The sequence below is a fragment of the Semicossyphus pulcher genome, unplaced genomic scaffold (genome assembly GCF_022749685.1).
Source record: "Semicossyphus pulcher isolate SPU_LCO1_2020_fin unplaced genomic scaffold, fSemPul1.0.p SCAF_11, whole genome shotgun sequence".
NCBI classification, from domain to species: Eukaryota; Metazoa; Chordata; class Actinopteri; order Labriformes; family Labridae; genus Semicossyphus; species Semicossyphus pulcher.
In genome coordinates, this window is record NW_027211615.1 from 2523806 (window position 1) to 2542500 (window position 18695).

General features: G+C 43.9%; 1 non-coding gene across 1 annotated transcript; it reads right to left on the reverse strand.

Moving 5' to 3' along the window:
* Positions 1-18483: 18483 nt before the first annotated feature.
* On the reverse strand, positions 18484-18602 carry LOC138585732 (5S ribosomal RNA). The gene has a single exon (XR_011305849.1). It is a non-coding gene; the product is annotated as a 5S ribosomal RNA (ribosomal RNA).
* Positions 18603-18695: the final 93 nt, after the last annotated feature.

An 18695-nucleotide genomic window follows, 5' to 3' on the forward strand; every position in this document is an offset into this window, starting at 1 on the left:
TGCTATCAGCTATAACATGTAATGCTACTTAACAAATCTCATGGATATTCTTCGTGAATATTACATCCCCCTTTCTTTAAAGAAAATGACCAGCGAGTATTACGTCTGAACTAAACTAAATAACATCAGGATCACAATAACATTTTACAGAATTTCCTTTTATAAGGGCAGCGATCTGCCTGCACCCTTTAACATGCTTTTATAAGTCCAGAACGATTCTTGGCTTAACTTCCCGTCCAGACCTTGTCTGATATGGGGCAGTAGGAGTGGCTGTCTCACTTGATGTCTGTGAGGTGTGAATTTTGGTGCTATGTGGTGCATGTTGTATGTTGTGGTTGTTGTGTTGCTTCTCAGACATCGATGATGCACAGATGATGAAAAGAACTTCCGTTGACACCGACTTGTTTGTATAAGCATAGGTTTATTACAAAGAATCAGCATCAGACAGGTTTCATGAATACCTGGGAGATCATCACGGCCAAATAGTGTCTCCCCCAATTACAGTTCTACATGCACTTATATATGTTGGGGGTGTGTATATGTTTCTTCTTCTTTACTATAACAGGACAAGGACCCTCAGACTGTCAGACTGGGGGTCGCTAGATGCATCACCTAATAAGGAGTGAACCTCCTCTCAGTGTACATTATGTTCCTTACATCATTGTACAAACAGAGCACATGAACATATTTACGACTCTTACACAGGACCCTACAGAATCCTCCACGTAAGCATTTTCACCTCAGGTAAGATACTTCAGTAGCTTTCGTCAGTGTGGGTGTTATGTGTTTCTTTTGTGTCAAGAAGGTGACGTCTGTTCCTTCGGTACTCCTGTCCTTCAGCTGTGCGTATGTGATAAGATCTGTCAGTGTCCATTATCCTGGAATCTGATGTTTTGTCCTTCTTGCAGTGTTGACATCGGCTTAGCTGATCTGTTGTAGTACCTTTTCTGATGCTGTTGTCTGTGGAATCTCTTAGCATGAGCATCCTTGTGGCTGACCACCTTGGGCTGCAGCTGCTGATGGGTCCTTGGCAGGATAGAGCGTAAGCAACGGCTCATCAGTAACTGGGCTGGTGATCTGAAACTGTCAACCGGGGTGTTTCGATACTCAAGGAGACTCAAATAGGGGTCTTTTGATCAGCTTTGGCTTTTTGCATAAGCGATTTGGCAATCTGCACAGATTTCTTTGCAAGGCCATTGCTTTGTGGGTAGTGCGGGCTGGTGGTTATATGAGTGAACTCCCAGGTTCAAACTCTCTGCATTTGTACTGAGGTCCATTATCTGATTCAAGAAGTTTCTGGTATGCCATGTCTGGTGAAGGCTGCTTTCAACTTGTGTATTATAGCGGAGACTGTTGTGCTGTGTAGCTTGTCCAGCTCAAAATACCTGCTGTAATAGTCTACTGTGACCAGATAGTTCTCATTGTTCCATGTGAACAAATCAGTAGCAACTGTTTGCCATGGTCTGTCTGGGATCTTGTGGCATATCATGGGCTCCTTAGTGTTGCAAGGTCTGTGTTCGAGACAGGTGGGGCACTTTACCACCATTTCCTCGATCTGCTTGTTCATTCTAGGCCAAAACAGGATGTCACGGGCTCTCTGTTTGCACTTTTCTATGCGACCTGCATGGATGCGGGACAACATCTCTGCACGCAGTGAGGTAGGGATTATTATTTTCTCACCTTTGAATACGATGTCATTTATTTGTGAAAGTTCATCTCGATGATTCCAGTATTCTGCTATGCTCTGGGGGCACATTCTCCTCTCGTCAGGCCATCCTTCTTCAATTGCCTTTCTTAGTAGAATAAACTGTGTGTCTTTTCCAGTCTCTGCTTTGATCTCTTTCAGTTTTGTGTCACTGACAGGTAAGCTGCTGTATACTGTGTGTACCTGCATGTCCATGCCTTCACTGAGGCTGTTGTCCTGGTCAGTCAGTGACTTCCTGGAGAGGGCATCTGCAGGAATGTCCTTGCCTGGTCTGTGGATTGTGGTAAAATCATACTTCTGTAATTGCAGCATCATCCTCTGTAGTCTTGGAGGCGCTGCTGCGAGTGGTTTTTGCATAATGGACTCAAGTGGCTTGTGGTCACTTTCCACAATGATGTGACAGCCATAGACGTACTGGTGAAAGCTCTTTTTGTACCCGAGACAATATGACTTCACTGTAGAGACTTGGATGCATAACCAATGGGCTTTGCCTCTTGTAGTAGGACTGCACCTAGTCCATACTTAGATGCATGGACTTGCAGTCTGAGCTCTTTGCTGGGGTGAAAAATGTGTTAAAACTGGGCCTGGCTCTCATGTAATTAGCTCTTTCATCTTCCTGAATGCTTCGTCATGCTGTGCGTCCCACATGAATTCACTTGACTCTTTTAACAGGTGACGCATGGGTGCGTTGATGTCTGAGAGCATTGGGGCAAACTTCAACAAATAATTAACCATGCCAAGGATTGTTTCCAGCTCACCTTTGTCTTTCGGTGGCTCCATGTCTCTTATAGCTGCAATCTTGGCTGGATCTGGTTTGATTCCATCCTTAATGATGCGGTGCCAAAAGTAGCTGACCTCAGTGGCACAGATTGTGCTCTTCTCCGGGTTGAGCTTAACCCCTCGCTCTCTGGAGCGCTGAAGCCTTGCACAGAGGTTTTTGTCATGCTCTTCCTTGTTTCTACCATCGAATTGACCCATTCAGTTGGTTCAGTGACTTTTCTGATGATCTGCTGTTTCTCCATGTTCTGTAGCTCCACTTTCAGGCGGTCACATAGGGGGAGAGGGACATGCCTCGGTGGGTGGACTACAGGTGTCGCACCAGGGTCAATGTGGATTGTGCACTCACCCGGAAACAGTCCTATTCCTATGAAGACATCTGCAAACTCCTTCATGATTGGTACCTCAGATGTGCCAGCTATGGATAATATGAGTTTAATGAGTCCAAAGTCCAGACATGGGTTTAGTCCTAACACTGGGGGTGCATGTGTGTCAACAACATGGATGCTCAGCATTAGTGGTGTGTCTTTGTACTGACAATTCATGTTACATTTGCATCTGAGAACTAGTTTCTCACCACCATAGCCAGTGGGCGAGTTGAGGGCTGTAGTACATGCTGTATTCCCAATTTTCTGAAAACACGTGTAGGAATGACATTAGCTGAAGCTCCAGTGTCTAACTTGAAGCTGACTAAGTTTTTGTTTGGGCTAATATTCACATCTGCAAATGCATGTTCTTTACCCATAGTGTCATTCCCTCTTGTCACTTCATCAATAAAGAAGTCTGTGTTGTCTGTGCTTTTGTCTGACTCATTTTCACTCACTGTGTGCACTGCTTTTCCTTGCTTGGAACGACACACCTTTGCAAAATGGTTCCATTTGCTGCATATCTTGCACTGCTTTCCTTTTGCTGGGCAGCTGTCTTTTGCTCCGTGAGCCTTGTTCCCACAGTAGCCACATGCTTTAGGGCGCTCTCTGTCTCCCTCTGTGTTGTTCCGGTGTCCTTTGGTCCTGTCGTGGTGCATTTTCCAATGTGCATTCTTTGAAGGTTGCTGACCGATTGCATGTACAGTCTGTTCATACGGCCCACTGTTGTTGCCAGCAATAGTTTTAAGCTGTGCTTGTGCTATTTCATGAGACCTGGCAATGTCTATTGCTTTATCCAAAGTGAAGTCAGAGCCGACGTTCAGTAGCTTTTCTCTGACTCTTGGTCAGACTCTGGTGAGTGAATTCCAAAAACCACACGGTCTCTTATCATCTCTTCACTGTTAGCATAGTTACAGTCTTTCACAAGCAGTCTCAAATCTGTCACAAACTGCTCAAACGGCTCGTTAACGCCTTGTACTTTTTCATGAAATTTATAACAGGCGAATAGAACATTTGTCTTCGGCATGGCATATGCTTCAAAGCGGTCATAGTATGATTTAAGTACTTTACTTTCATCTGCTGTGAGTGTCCATGTGTTATAAATGTCTCTGCCTTTATCTCCGACCCAAAGAAGTAGGTAGTTGCATTTTTCATCCTCTCCCTTCTTCTTGAAAGGACCAGAAAACATGAGCTCCACGTGTAGCTTGAACTTTTGCATTGCTTTGGGCAGGTTGCTAGCATCCCAGTCCATGCAGGGTGACGGTGATATCGCCCTACTGGTTGCTACCCTAACTGGTTTCCGTAAGCCAGCTGTTTCTGTGTTTACTTAAAAGCAGCAGTTGTTTTCTGCCTCAGTCGCCACACATTCATAAACACATCACTGACGATGTTCAGCTCTCCTCTCATAACAACTGGTGAGTTGTAACTCAGGTAACTCAGTAACTCAGGTGAGATCGAAATCAGGTTGACACGTGTTTGTAAATACTTTATTTTCTGAAATGTATTTATTTTCGTTGGCGGCTGTGATGAACTGCTCACTTATACAATTATTTTTGCCGCAGCTGATATGAGAGGAGAGCTGAACATCGTCAGTGATGTGTTTATGAATGTGTGGCGACTGAGGCAGAAAACAACTGCTGCTTTTAAGTAAACACAGAAACAGCTGGCTTTAACAAGACCAACACTTGATCTTTTTGTAAAGTGTCTCGAGATATAACGAGGTTATGATTTGGCGCTATACAAATAAAATTTGATTGATTGATTGATTGATTTGATGTCATCACAAAAGCTGCCTTACCCTTCAACCTGCTTTCAACAGACGATATGGAGACCAGTTATTAGTTTTTATACTTCATTTTCCTTTTACTGCAGAGCATCACTGTAACAACTACTGTAATGTTCTATGATGAATAACATCCTGTCTGACACCTGATGACTTTGTCTGCGCAGAAATACTCTGAAACAGCAGGTGTTCATGAATTGTGACAGACGTTATGAGTCCTGGTATAAAACTTCTCTTTGATGACACATTTGATGTATTTTATGTTCATTATACTGAAGAATGAACGAGACTGAATCCTGGTGATGACAGAGATCAGTAAGTAGTGTAGTGTAGCTGTGTGTACTATAGCAAAGTCGTGTGTACTGTAGCGTGGTGTTGTGTACTGTAGTGTAGTACTTGTAGTTGTGTGTACTGTAGTGTAGTCATGTGTACTGTAGTGTAGTTATGTGCACTGTAGTGTAGTCCTGTGTACTGTAGCGTGGTCATGCGTACTGTAGTGTAGTTGTGTGTACTGTAGTGTAGTCGTGTGTACTGTAGTGTAGTCATGTGTACTGTAGTGTAGTCCTGTGTACTGTAGCGTAGTCATGTGTACTGTTGTGTAGTTGTGTGTACTATAGCGTAGTCCTGTGTACTGTAGTGTAGTCATGTGTACTGTAGTGTAGTTGTGTGTACTGTAGCGTAGTCCTGTGTACTGTAGTGTAGTCATGTGTACTGTAGTGTAGTTGTGTGTACTGTAGCGTAGTCCTGTGTACTGTAGTGTAGTTGTGTGTACTGTAGCGTAGTCCTGTGTACTGTAGTGTAGTCGTGTGTACTGTAGCGTAGTGCTGTGTACTGTAGTGTAGTTGTGTGTACTGTAGTGTAGTCATGTGTATTGTAGTCTAGTCCTGTGTACTGTAGTGTGGTTGTGTGTATTGTAGTGTAGTCGTGTGTACTGTAGTGTAGTTGTGTGTATTGTAGTGTAGTCGTGTGTACTGTAGCGTAGTACTGTGTACTGTGTGTGTACACTCACGAAACACTGAATACTATAGTAGGGAACAAATACCTTAATGAAATTAGAAAACAATGTAAGTTGTTTATGCACAGACAGCTTGTCAAAACCATTATACTCAAGCTGTGAACAGTTGAAATTATAGTTACAGTACAGACTACCATGACCACCATATAATCATTTAGCCAGCAATAAATACTAGCTACAAAAATCAACATGTAAAAAAAAAAAAAATAATAATTTATATATCAAACCAAAAAAAAAATACAGAAGACATGTTATATCAAAGTGCATTTGAAAGGCAAGCATCCATCCATCCATCATTATCTATACCGCTTATCCTGTTCAGGGTTGCGGAGGGCTGGAGCCTATCCCAGCTGTCATTGGGTTAGAGGCCAGTTACACCTGGACAGGTCACCAGTCAGTCACAGGGCTGACACAAAGAGACAGACAACCTTTCATGCTCACATTCACACCTACGGGCAATTTTGAGTCACCAATGAACCTAACGAGCATGTTTTTGGACCGTGGGAGGAAGCCGGAGTACCCGGAGGGAACCCACGCATGCACGAGGAGAACATGCAGACTCCACACACAACTTCTCCTAAGTCCAAACTTGGATTAAAACAAGGAACCTTCTAGTTGTGAGGTGACAGCAGAGATGATGGGTGAAGGCCTAGGTACACTGTCTGAGCTTACAGGGGTGGGGGGGAATGTCATACCTATTGAAGAATAGGTTCAGCTCAGCAGCAAATTCTGAGTCTCCTTCAACTCTGGGTGCAGGCTTTCTGCAGTCTGTCATCCGCTTCATCCCATTCCACACCTCCTTTGTACTGTTCGGTCCTATCTTGGCCTCAATCCTGTCCTTGTAGCTGTCTCAATGTCCTCTTTAACTCCTTTTGGACAGCCCTGAGCTCCTCACGATCCTTGGCTATAAAGGCCCTCTTCTTGCTGTTGAGAAGGCCTTTAATCTCCTTGTTGATCCATGGTTTATTGTTGGGGAAGCAGAGAACCTTTTTAGATGGGACAATGGTGTCCTCACAGAAACGGATGTAGTCTGTTATGCAATGAGAGAGACCCTCAATGTAATCTCCGTGGTCCTCCTGAAACAGCTCCCAGTCTGTGACATTAAAGCACTCTTTGAGGGTGCCCTCTGTGTCCTTAGACCAAACCTTAATAGTCCTTGTGCTGCCCGCCTGCTGTTTCACCAGTGGCCTGTGGGTGGTTTCAAGGTGTATCAGGTTGTGATCTGATTCTCTAAGAGAAGAAGAGCTGTATGCCTCCCTCACGTTGGCATACAGCATGTCCAGGATTTTGTTTCCTCTCGTTGTACAGTCCACATATTGTTTAAAGTTCGTCAGGACAGGAGAGAGGGAGACATGATTAAAATCCCCACTGATCAATATGAGGGCGCTGGGGTGCTGGGTTTGTAGTCCCGCGATCACAGAGTGTATGACGTCACTCGCGCTGGCCGCTGAAGCCGATGGTAGGATGTAAACAGCAACAGCAATGGCATGTGAGAAGTCCCATGTCAGAGTACAGATCCAGTCTGTCACAGCAACATGTCCGGAATGACAACATTTAGAGTTATCAAAGACAGCAAGACCTCCTCCTCTCTTCTTACCGCTCTGTTTCCCCCATTCGCTCTTACCAGCGTGAAGCCGGCCAGCTCCAGCAAACTGTCCGGTATCTTCCTGTGAAGCCTTGTCTCCCTGAAGCAAAGCAAGCTGCACTCCCTGTAGACACGCTGACTGTTCATTAAAGCAGTTAGTTCCTTTGACCTCACGTTCCCCATAATGATCGATGGCAGGAAAGGTTTGAATTTCCTGTCCCTCTCGATTCTCTCTCATACTTTTTCACTCCCTTTAAGAGCCAGGTGTGCCTGCAGGCAGAGGCGTTGCTATTTATGTGGCAGATTTAAGCCTTTGTTCTTACAAAGACCGGGCTCGGGTCGGCAAATTTACTCCTCTTCTTCCAATGTGCCCCTGTACACACATGACTCACATGTAACTGTAAAATATCTCGTTATGCTAGGATTGATGTTAAAACCACTAAAGCAATCCCACTGTCCAGCAGAAACGAAAATTAAGAGAGACGCTGTGTAGACTTACGCACAAGGCTGGACAGTCTGTGTTAATATCTGTGGGCATGATTGTCAGTGCCACAGATACTTTTGTTTTAGGATGATAATAAATGTACCTCTTAGTGTGTGTGAGTGTCTGTTTCTGTGTGAATTAGATAGAAGAATGAACGTATCAGAATGAGCTAGCATGATTGATAGCTTGGTGTTGGGTTTTTGGCCCGTTTGGGGCTCGAGCAGTGGTGAAGCAGGTGTGGGTGGAGGCAGTGGTGAGCTTGTCCACATCTTCTGGCATCACCAGATCAGCACCAAACGGAAAGTAATGTAAAATGTAAGGAGACCAGGGAAACAAAAGCTGGCCGTCTCACAGTCCTCTGACCCATAAACTATATTTCACTGTCAGCAAATGCACTCATATTTCCTTATGAGGAGGAGCATGCTGTGTGTCCCTGTATGAGTAACAGACAGAGGAACTTGCGTTGTCTAGTCGCCTGTGACAGCGAACCTCTCCATCTGGATGTTGCGCCTAAATAGCAGGAGCATTACTCCTGGTGTCTATGGCGCAGATGCTTTCTGTGTCCTCAAGATAGCAAAGCACCATCTGTTTGTCTGGCCACACCTCATTTTCAGACCAATATACCCTTGAAGTGCTAACATGGGTGCAAGATCACTTGCTATTTATCCAATATGGGCACTGGACTTGAAAATGACAACACTTCTACCCTTCCTGTCAAAAATACTCAGGCTCTAAAAAGTCAAGTGGAGCTTTAAGTGGGGCTGTTCTACCAAGGGTTGCACTTCTTTTTGTAACAGAGACACTGTGTTTGGCTAGAACTGCTGGTCAGTCCGCAGCTCTATTGCTGCTAGATCTGTCAGCAGCCTTTGATACAGTGAACCACCTAATCCTCCTCTCCACTCTCCCTGAGCTTGGTAACTCAGGATCTGCCCTCCTCTGGTTAATGTCCTACCCCTCAAGGAGATCTTTTAGAGTATCTTAGAAAGGAGAAGTGTCCAAACCCCACAGCTTATCCACAGGAGTGCCCCAAGGGTCAGTGCTCTGTCCCCTTCCCTTTTCAACATATACCACCTCACTTGGTGCAATCATTCGCTCCCATGGTTTCTCATACCTTTGCCATGCAGACGATACCCAGCTCTTCTTGTCATTCCCACCATAGGACTCTACAGTATCGGCACGTATCACTCCACTTTTCATATCCCTCCACTTTTCATATCCCTCCACTTTTCATATCCCTCTACTGTTCAGAAGAACATGAGGTGGCCTTGTAGCTGTGCCTGATATCAACTGTTGCATGTCATAAAGCCATGGGAAGAACAGGTGGCCTTGTGGCTGTGCCTGATATCAACTGTTGCATGTCATAAAGCCATGGGAAGAACAGGTGGCCTTGTGGCTGTGCCTGATATCAACTGTTGCATGTCATAAAGCCATGGGAAGAACAGGTGGCCTTGTGGCTGTGCCTGATATCAACTGTTGCATGTCATAAAGCCATGGGAAGAACAGGTGGCCTTGTGGCTGTGCCTGATATCAACTGTTGCACGTCATAAAGTCTTGAGAAGATAAGGTGGCTTTGGAAGGCTGCCCTGAGAACTCGGTTTATTGCTGAGTCAGCATTATGCAAATGAAGAAGTACTTGAAATTTGAGACAAATACAATGCCAAATTTGAGTGAAACCAATGAGTCCTGGTTTGGGATTGGTTAGATTTCTAAAAGGGATGGAGGACCAAGTCAAGATAGGGTGAGCTTCACAGGGTAACTATATTTTTAATGACGTTGTGGCAGGGGGTCCTGGCCTTATTCTGGCCCTCATGGCCGGACGTTTTTGACACACAACACTGACAATTCTGTTCTTTCTGATTTGAGGTACAATGAAGCGTTTTGGTCACAGCAGGGGTAATTTTGAAGACAGAACAGTCATCTTGGGCTCAAATTAAAGCTAATCAGCTTGGGCAGTTTTTACATACATGTAAGACAGTGAATTTTAACAAAATGTGCTGAAAACTCATCAGTTTTGATGAGAATTTGTCAATCAGACAGTCGTTTTTTTGTCTTTTTGTTGACAAAATGTTGTGGGTGATTTTTCAAAGTTGGGAGTGGTCACTATCATGTTGTGATGGCCCAAGGTACAGGCTAACATCAGAGAATAGTGAAAAAAGCAAAAAACATCCTGAGGGCTGGGCCTGGCTCCCAGCCTATTTGATGTCACACACACACCACATGTTCTGTATATTGAGTGTGAATGCTGATTCACTACTTTCACTATTATTCTTTATTCTTTTGCTTTCCCACATTTGTATTCCTCACTTCTGCATATTTTCAGGAACAGAAACTGTTTCTTGACCCTCCGCCCGCCCCGTAGTTTGAGAAATCAGGAAGCGCTGCAGCCGCAATGTTGTGGATAGCATGCAGAAACAAACCTCTGTGAGCAGAAATAGATAAAGAAAAGTTCACACTCAAAGCCCTGCTAGATGGTTCTCTCAACAAGACACAAGTTATTTGTATTTACTGTCGATGTGAACGCAGTTACCACTGGAGTACGTCTTAAATACCGCTTGCTGACCAAGCACACAGCTGATGCAGAGAGCCCCAGGTTGTGAACATTTCTTTAAGTGATTAAACTTTGACTAAAATGATGTTATCTTTATCTCCTACTGCAGACTCAATGACTTATTACTTAGCAATGTTACATGTGTTGTGACTTCTCTCCTGCTCCCTAAATGGTGGCATCTGGTGGACATGATAGTTTCTACAAGTGATTCCAATAATTGTCTTGATTGAGGGAAATTGGCAACAGGTGTGCTCTCAGCCCCTTACATAAGGCTCTCACTCAGAGCTGCAGATCTATTCACTCTGCTCACCATCGAGCCATGTGTTCCTGAAACAGTAAGTTATGTTCATTTGTATTTAACTGCCTTCCTTTGAAGTTTATCATGTTTTAAGTTAATTCATTGTGATTTAATCCAGCTGGTAGTTTTTTATTTGATGTATGGATGGATAATAAATCTTCAAATCGAAATAATTGTCTCGTCTCTTTAATTTGAGAGCCTACGGCGGTGAGCTACAGTAACAGAATCTACAAGCTTTAATACCCTGGATGTTCCCTGGTGCAATCTGGGCTTTCTTCCTGCGGAATTCAATCAGTCAGTCACCATCTCCTTCGTCTTGCAGGTGTTGAGCTGAAGATGTTTAAGCTCACACCGACAAGTCTGTGATGGCTTGCCTGTACTCCTGTTCGTCCACTCAGATATACATCTGACAATGGCTGTGTCATCGGAGAAATTTTGGAGGCGACAGCTCCCAGGGTTGTAACTGTAGTCAGATGTGCACAGTGTGAAGAGAATGGGGGAGAGCACTGTTGGGCCCCTGTGCTGCAGACCACCATGTTATAAAGCCTCTCATACTGTGGTCTGTTGGTGAGGTAGCCGATAGTCCGCAGCCAGGTGACAGTCTATAACAATAAGAATATAAAGTATAAGTTTATTTGGTGAAGCACAAAGTACCACAACAGCAATATATTGCAATAATAGTAATAACAATCATAAAATAAAAATGAACAGAGAAAGTCTACAAATGTGCAAAATTACACGAGATGACCAAAAGCCAATTTAAAAACGTGTCTTAAGCTGCTTTTTAAAAGCGCCTGTAGAAACTGCAGAGCGTATTTGCATAGGCAGAGTGTTCCAAAGTGTGGAGCTTCAACTTCGAAGGCACGATCACATTTAGTTTTCAGTTGGACACGAGGGACGACAGGTAGACCCTGGTCAGAAGACCTGAGGGATCTGCAGGGGATGTAGGGATGCAGTAGGTCTGAGATGTACACAGGTGCCTGATCATGCAGGGCTTTATAAATGAAAACAAGGACCTTGAAATGAATTCTGAGGAACTTCCGGGAAAATGGCGGAGAGATTAGCAGCATAGTTAACAACCTCTCCCGAGTCGGTTATAATAAACGCACAAAATACACATTACTCGACATTAAAAAGTGAGGTATGAGTGGGGGGAACAAGCGAAAAAGTTGGAAAATCAACAAAAAGCGAGACAAAACTGAAGACCAACCTGTTATGGAAGAAATCTCCAAGCACAACGACGCAAGCAAACACGAGGAAGACGCAGCGAGGAAAATGGATCGAGCTCACACAGAGACACTACGAGTTGGGATTGGGATCTTGAAGGGAGAATAAATAATATCCGAATCTTCGGCGTACCGGAGGACACGGAAGGGAAATCCCTGGAGCGACTCCTAAAGACTGAATTCGAGTTACCCAAAGAACTTATCTCCAGATCCAGCGAGCGCACAGAGCCTCCCAGATCACTTGTGGTTAACTTCCTTCAGTTTGAGACAAAAGAAATGATTTTGAAGAAAGCTTGGCAAAAGAAGGTACACGTAGGGTGTAAACAAACCTTCTTTGACCACAATAACCCTACTGAAATTGTGCAGAAACGAAAGGCGTATGTGGGCATCAAAAAGGTGCTGAAGAAAAAGGAGTCCGTTTCCAGAGTCCGCTCGCCAAAATACGGGTACATTAGAGCACGGGAGTGAAGACGTATGACAGTGCCAGGGAAGCCGCATGGGACATGAAGGAAAGAGGCCACACGGTGGACATGCCAGGTGGGGATGCTGAACCTGTGGCGATGGAGGGGAGAAAGCAAGGAGTTTTCAGAGTGGCAGCGAGCGAGGGGGAACAAACGAGGACAGGATAATACGCACCGAGTGAGACAAAAACTACAAACTGATCAGTGGAAATCCTAAAAATGTTTTGCTGTGGAAGGAGGTAGCACCGTGGATCAGGAAAAGAAACAGGTATGGTGGATGGTTAAACTAGCGGGAGATCCACGATGAGTATCTTTGAAATATTTCAGACTTTAGTTTATAATTCATCAAGAACTGACTGAGGGAGGTCAAGTTATTTAAGCTGGACATGTCTAGACAGTGTGCAACACCACAAACTGGGTGTAGGTCTAGGGAGGGGCCCTCTTCACAGATGAGGAGTTGAGTTGAGTTGTTAACCGTTCATGTTCATTTTGTCCACAACTGTTTGGGAGCACATTTTTATGGAGTAGCAAAACGTTAATTTGATTAACAATATCAAGATAATGTTGCTGGATGTAAACGGTTTAAATGAACCACTGAAAAGGGGAAAGGTCATGACACAACTAGAACAGGAAAAGGCACAAATCATATTCCTTCCAGAGACTCACTTATCCCGGCTCGACCATGGAAAATGAAAAAGATATGGCTACAGAATCTATATTCTAGCACATACAAAGAGGGACGCCGAAGAAGAGTTGTAACATTAAAATTAAGCACCACTCAATCTGATGATGAAAAGGAATTTAAAGATAAAGCAGGGAGGTATATCATAGTAAAGGGAAGGTTAGAGAACGAACCAATAACACTGGTGAATGTGTACGCACATGATGATGTCATAGCTGTAGAAACAGAGGGAATCTTAATTTGTGGTGGAGATTTCAATGTTGTTATGAATCACAGCATGGACACAATCTTATTGTTGTATCTTCTAAGTTAAAGCTGATTTCTGACCACCAGATGGTGCTGAGAGACATTTTAACTGGCAGAACACAGCTGCTGGATTCCTGCTGCCTCGATTGGTTAATTTGTTTGTGTTATTGTGCGAGTTTCAGTGGCAGAAGAAGTATCAACCGTTAATCACCTTCAAATCAAATCAAATTTTATTTGTATAGCGCCAAATCATAACCAGAGTTAAAAAGAGCAGGTCTAGACCGACTCTTTGTTATGTCATTTAAAGAGAGGCCCAACATGAATCACCATGAGTAGCACTTAGCAATATTCGGCACATTGGCAGAAAAACTTCCTTTTAACAGGCAGAAACCTCGAGCAGAACCAGACTCATGTTGAACAGCCATCTGCCTCGACTGGATGGGCCGAAAATGGGATAGAAGGAGATGCAGGATAGAGACAGGCAAAGAGAGCAACAACAACATATGTTCTTGTTACAACAACAACACATGTCCTTGTTACATGAAACAACAACAGGTAATACATACTTATGGTTACAATGCCAATAATAGTGGTACACTAGTGTGAAAATTTGCAAAAAATAAATTAGCGCGAGAAGCACAGAAATAATAAAGGCTGTAGTAGTTGTAACAGTTGAAGTCAACAGGTCTACTATTAGCATTAGCAGCAACAATAATGATACTAAATCAAATCAAATCAAATCAAATTTTATTTGTATAGCGCCAAATCATAACCAGAGTTATCTCGAGACACTTTACAGAAAGAGCAGGTCTAGACCTACTCTTTGTTAAGTTATTTAAAGAGAGGCCCAACATGAATCCACCATGAGTAGCACTTAGCAATTCGGCACATTGGCAAGGAAAAACTTCCTTTTAACAGGCAGAAACCTCGAGCAGAACCAGACTCATGTTGAACAGCCATCTGCCTCGACTGGATGGGCCGAAAATAGGATAGAAGGAGATGCAGGATAGAGACAGGCAAAGAGAGCAACAACAACATATGTTCTTGTTACAACAACAACATATGTCCTTGTTACAACAACAACCACAGACACATACTTATGGTTACAATGCCAATAATAGTGGTAGACTAGGGTGAAGATTGGCTAAATAAAAAAATAAATAAATTAGCAAGAGAAGCAGAGTAATGATAAAGGCTGAGGTAATCGTAATTGTAACAGTTGAAGTCAACAGGTCTACTATTAGCATTAGCAGCAACAACAATGATACTATGGGGAAGGCTGATGTTAGTAGTTGTTGCAGTCGAGCAGGTCCACAGCAGCAGGTGGTCTGCAGCAACGATCCCCAAGAACCTTCAAGACAAGGGAGCACAAGAACTCCCGGGAAGATATATGGTTAGTAATGTTAATGGGACCAGAAGATACAGAGTTAATGAGCTGCATTAATATGAGGGGGAGAGAGAGAGAAGGAGAGAGAGAGAGAGACAGAGACAAAGAGACAGAGAGAGGGAGAGGGAGAGGGAGAGACACAAAGGGAGACAGAGAGAGAGAGAGAGAGAGAGATTTAAAAAAAAACAAACAATTTATTTACATTATTAAATTAACACATCAAACACATTAAATAAAGTGCTTCACAAATCTTCTGATTTACTTAAAAATATGTGCAAACTGCAGTTGCTGGTCGTCACTCACAGTACAGATGATGTTCCTGTAGCACCAGCGCTGTTTAAAAGTCTCAGTGTCCCCTATGGTCTGGTAAAATCTGAACTCCAGCCACAGTCTGGCCCTGATGTTGCAGACAAACACTGCTGCAGCTTCCTGACCTGCTCTGTCCTCCACTCTCGTTCTTTCTGCTGATGTAGATCGCTAATTTAGCTTCACCTGAGAGGAAATTATAAAAACTGCCATTTTACTTTATTTTCCTTTTTTAAACCTGCACCGAGAATAAAAACAGTCTCAGAGAACTTCTCACCGAACAGAGTAAAAACAAGAGTTAAAAGAGTGAAGAACTGTTGGAGTCTCTTACACTCAGTAAAAACATGGAAGACAGTTTCACGCAGACCACAGAAAGGACACTCGTTTGAAACAGCAGGGTAAATAACAGAGATAAAAGCATTGGAGGCCATAGCACCATGTAAAATCCTCCACTGGAGGTCAGCTGTCCGTTTTTTGAGGGGAGGTTTATATAAAGTCCTCCACTGTGGGTTCAGTCCATTGTCTCTGCTCAGTTTATTCCACACAGCGAGAGGTCGGTTGCTCAGTCCGGACCTCTTGAGACCATAGACTGTATAAAAAGATGGACGACATGACAGCTCCCTCAAAGTGAAGCCAAAACGTTTCTGGCGCCCCCTGCTGACTGGCTGTAGTATAGGTCATAAAGCCCGCCTCCTCCATGTTAACAGATGGGACATGAGTCAAACTATAAAATCAAAATACACGCCCGATACATTTTTCTCAAACATGGTTTCTGTCATTATAGTTAGTTCTTATCATGCTGATTTACGTCCAAGTGTTCATTTTTCTGACAAGTTTATTTTTAATTTGTTATTTGATGCTGTCAAAATGATGATTGACAGCTCTGTTGACCAATTTGGCTCCTGCAGCCAATCAGTTTCGGGTGAGCAGAGCGAAGGACGATCCGCGAGTAGAAACGTAACTAAAACAATCACTACAGTCATTGAAGTTTCCATACCTGCGAACATTAACCTCAGACCAACACAGAGAAGCTGTTCTGCTGTTAAACACGCCAGCATGCGGGATCCTTGCTGTGTTTTCAGTAAGTTAAGTGTGTGTTTGGGTTAGCGGAAGTGGCTACGGCCGCTTCACTCGCCGATCTCTACTGCGCAGTCTCTGGCTCCATATGACGTCACCATCGCAAGATGGCAGTGCCTATCGCAGGGGCTATTTTGGCATCAATTACGTACAATGGAAGCAGATGGAGACGCGTTGTCCATCTATATATACAGTCATTGGTTGAGACTTTTCACCCAGTTTGAATAAAAGCTCTTTTTCTCTGCTCTGTGCAAGCTCAGTTTGTCAGGGTAACAGCTGGTCAGCATGGGGCCGCTCAGGTCTCCAAACATTCAGGAGAACATCAGGGATTGGGTTTAACAGTTCCCGGGCTGTGCTCCATGATGAGGCTCTTCTCCCTCGCAGAGAGCTTGTGCCTCCAGAGCTCCAGGATCCTCTGAGCCATCCTGATGGAGCTGATTCCCAGCAGAGAGCCCACAGCCTCAGCATCAGTCAGCGTCGGCCCCCCTGCAGTCAACAGCCGCCCCAGGCTCAGGGTCTTTGTCCTGCACAGCGCCGCCAACAGCCCGGGCGTGACATCACTGCAGATGTCTAACCTGGCCCCATGAATCAGCGGCTCCTTAAACAACCAGTACAGAGAGTTAGTGTTTGAACATCTGCTGAACTCACCTGTTAGATACTTCTGAATGAACTGTAGTCTAAAGGTGGCCGTTCTGCTGGCCAGGTGGATGAGGCCCTGTCCCCCCTCCTCTCTGGATAAAAACAGCACACCCTGTGGTACCCAGTGCAATTGATCCCAAAAGAAATTCACTATTTTTGCTTTTTTTCTGTGACGTTCTCCCAGTTCCTCCGGACCACGGTCTCATTCCCCAGGAAAATGCCGAGGTACTTCAGGCCATCTTTTCTCCAGGCCAGGTTCTGGGGAAGAACTGGGAGAACGTCACACCATCTACTGACAGCCAGGTCTTCACTTTTTTTCCGGTTCACCCGAGCTGCCGATACAACAGTAAAATCATTTATAATGTTAGTTAAAATATTAGCATCACTCTGATTTTTAATAAAAACAATTACATCATCTGCATAAGCACATAAAACAATGTTCCTATTAAAACCAGGTAAAATCAGGCCTTCAATGCTTGTGCGTATTTTGTGGAGCAGAGGTTCTAGGGAGAGTGCATAGAGCATGCCAGACAGGGCACAGCCCTGCCGGACGCCTCTATGCACCCTGAAAGGACACACAGACTACCATGAAACTTCAGCACACTCTCAATGTCACTGTACAACACCCTGATCTTAGCAATGAGACCAGCGCTGAACCCAAACTTCTCCATGACTTCCCAGAGGAAGCTGTGTTCAACGCGGTCAAAATCCTTTTCCTGGTCTAGAGAAATCAGACCAGTGTTTATACCCAATGAGCTGCAGACCTCCAAAACATCCCGAATAAGGTAGACATTGTCTACCATGGACCTGCCGGGTAGAACCCCTCCAGCAGCGTATCGTTCCGCTCGTACTCATTGGTGTAGAGGGATGAATAAAACTGCACTCCAGGCTGAAGAAGAAGCAAGAGGGAGCATCCATCTCAGTGATGTTCTGCACTCGGGATCTGACCAATGCACCCTGTACTTTAGTGTCCAGCAGGTTGGCAAAAGCCATTTTTTTTAATTTGAGGATTTCAATATATCCTTGATTTCCCGTGGACTTACTCATCTGTTCCAGTTCCACGATATCAGTCTCCAGATCCTTTATAGATCTGGTGATGTCTCGAGTTACGCTGAGAGTGTGCTGTTGACATAAGAGTTTAATCTCAGACTTCCCATAGTCCCACCACAGACATGTAAAATCCCCCTTCCTCTGTCTAAAAGCAGTCCATAAATACCTAAGAACCTCTCTAAAGTTTTTATCAAAAGTTAAAAGTGAATTAAAATGCCAGTACGCACTTTTAGGTAAAATATTTCTGATAAAAACACGACATAAAAGCAGGGAGTGATCTATAAAACCAACTGGCATTATTGTGCACATTTTAAAAATATTAAAATGCTGTTTAAAACAATGAAAGCGGTCAAGCCGTGCCAAGGAGATCATCTGCTCTCTGAGGTGGGACCATGTGTACTGTCTGGAGTCTGCGTGCATCCTTCTCCACACATCCACCAGGCCATGAGAATAGACCAGCTGCCTCAAAGCATGCTGGGAAGCTGGATGAGGCTCTGCATGATTACGGTCTAAAAACTCATTTTCAGTACAATTAAAATCCCCACCCAAGAATAAAAAATCCTCTGAGCTGCAGTCATTCAGTTTCTCTTTAACACTTCTCTGCACCGTTGGTTGGAGCGTAGATGTTCATCAGTAAAACCATCAAAAATACCATCTCGACATAACTCTGGTTATGATTTGGCGCTATACAAATACAATTTGATTGATGATTGATTTTAATCTCTTTATATGTTTATGTGTTTTTTTTCTATGATGAATTCAATGCATTCTTGCACATGAGTGTCTGATCAAACTTTTTCAAGGCCTGCAGCATCAGCACCTCTCCTGTCCATCACAGAAAAATGAAAAAGCTTACAGCACCTGGTATTCCCAGGCGGTCTCCCATCCAAGTACTAACCAGGCCCGACCCTGCTTAGCTTCCGAGATCGGACGAGATCGGGCGTGTTCAGGGTGGTATGGCCGTAAGCGACAGTTGTGTGTTCAATCGGGCCTTTTAAAAATGCATTTGGGCACTTTTTAATCTCTTCATATGTTACTGTGTTTTTTTTCTAGGATGAATT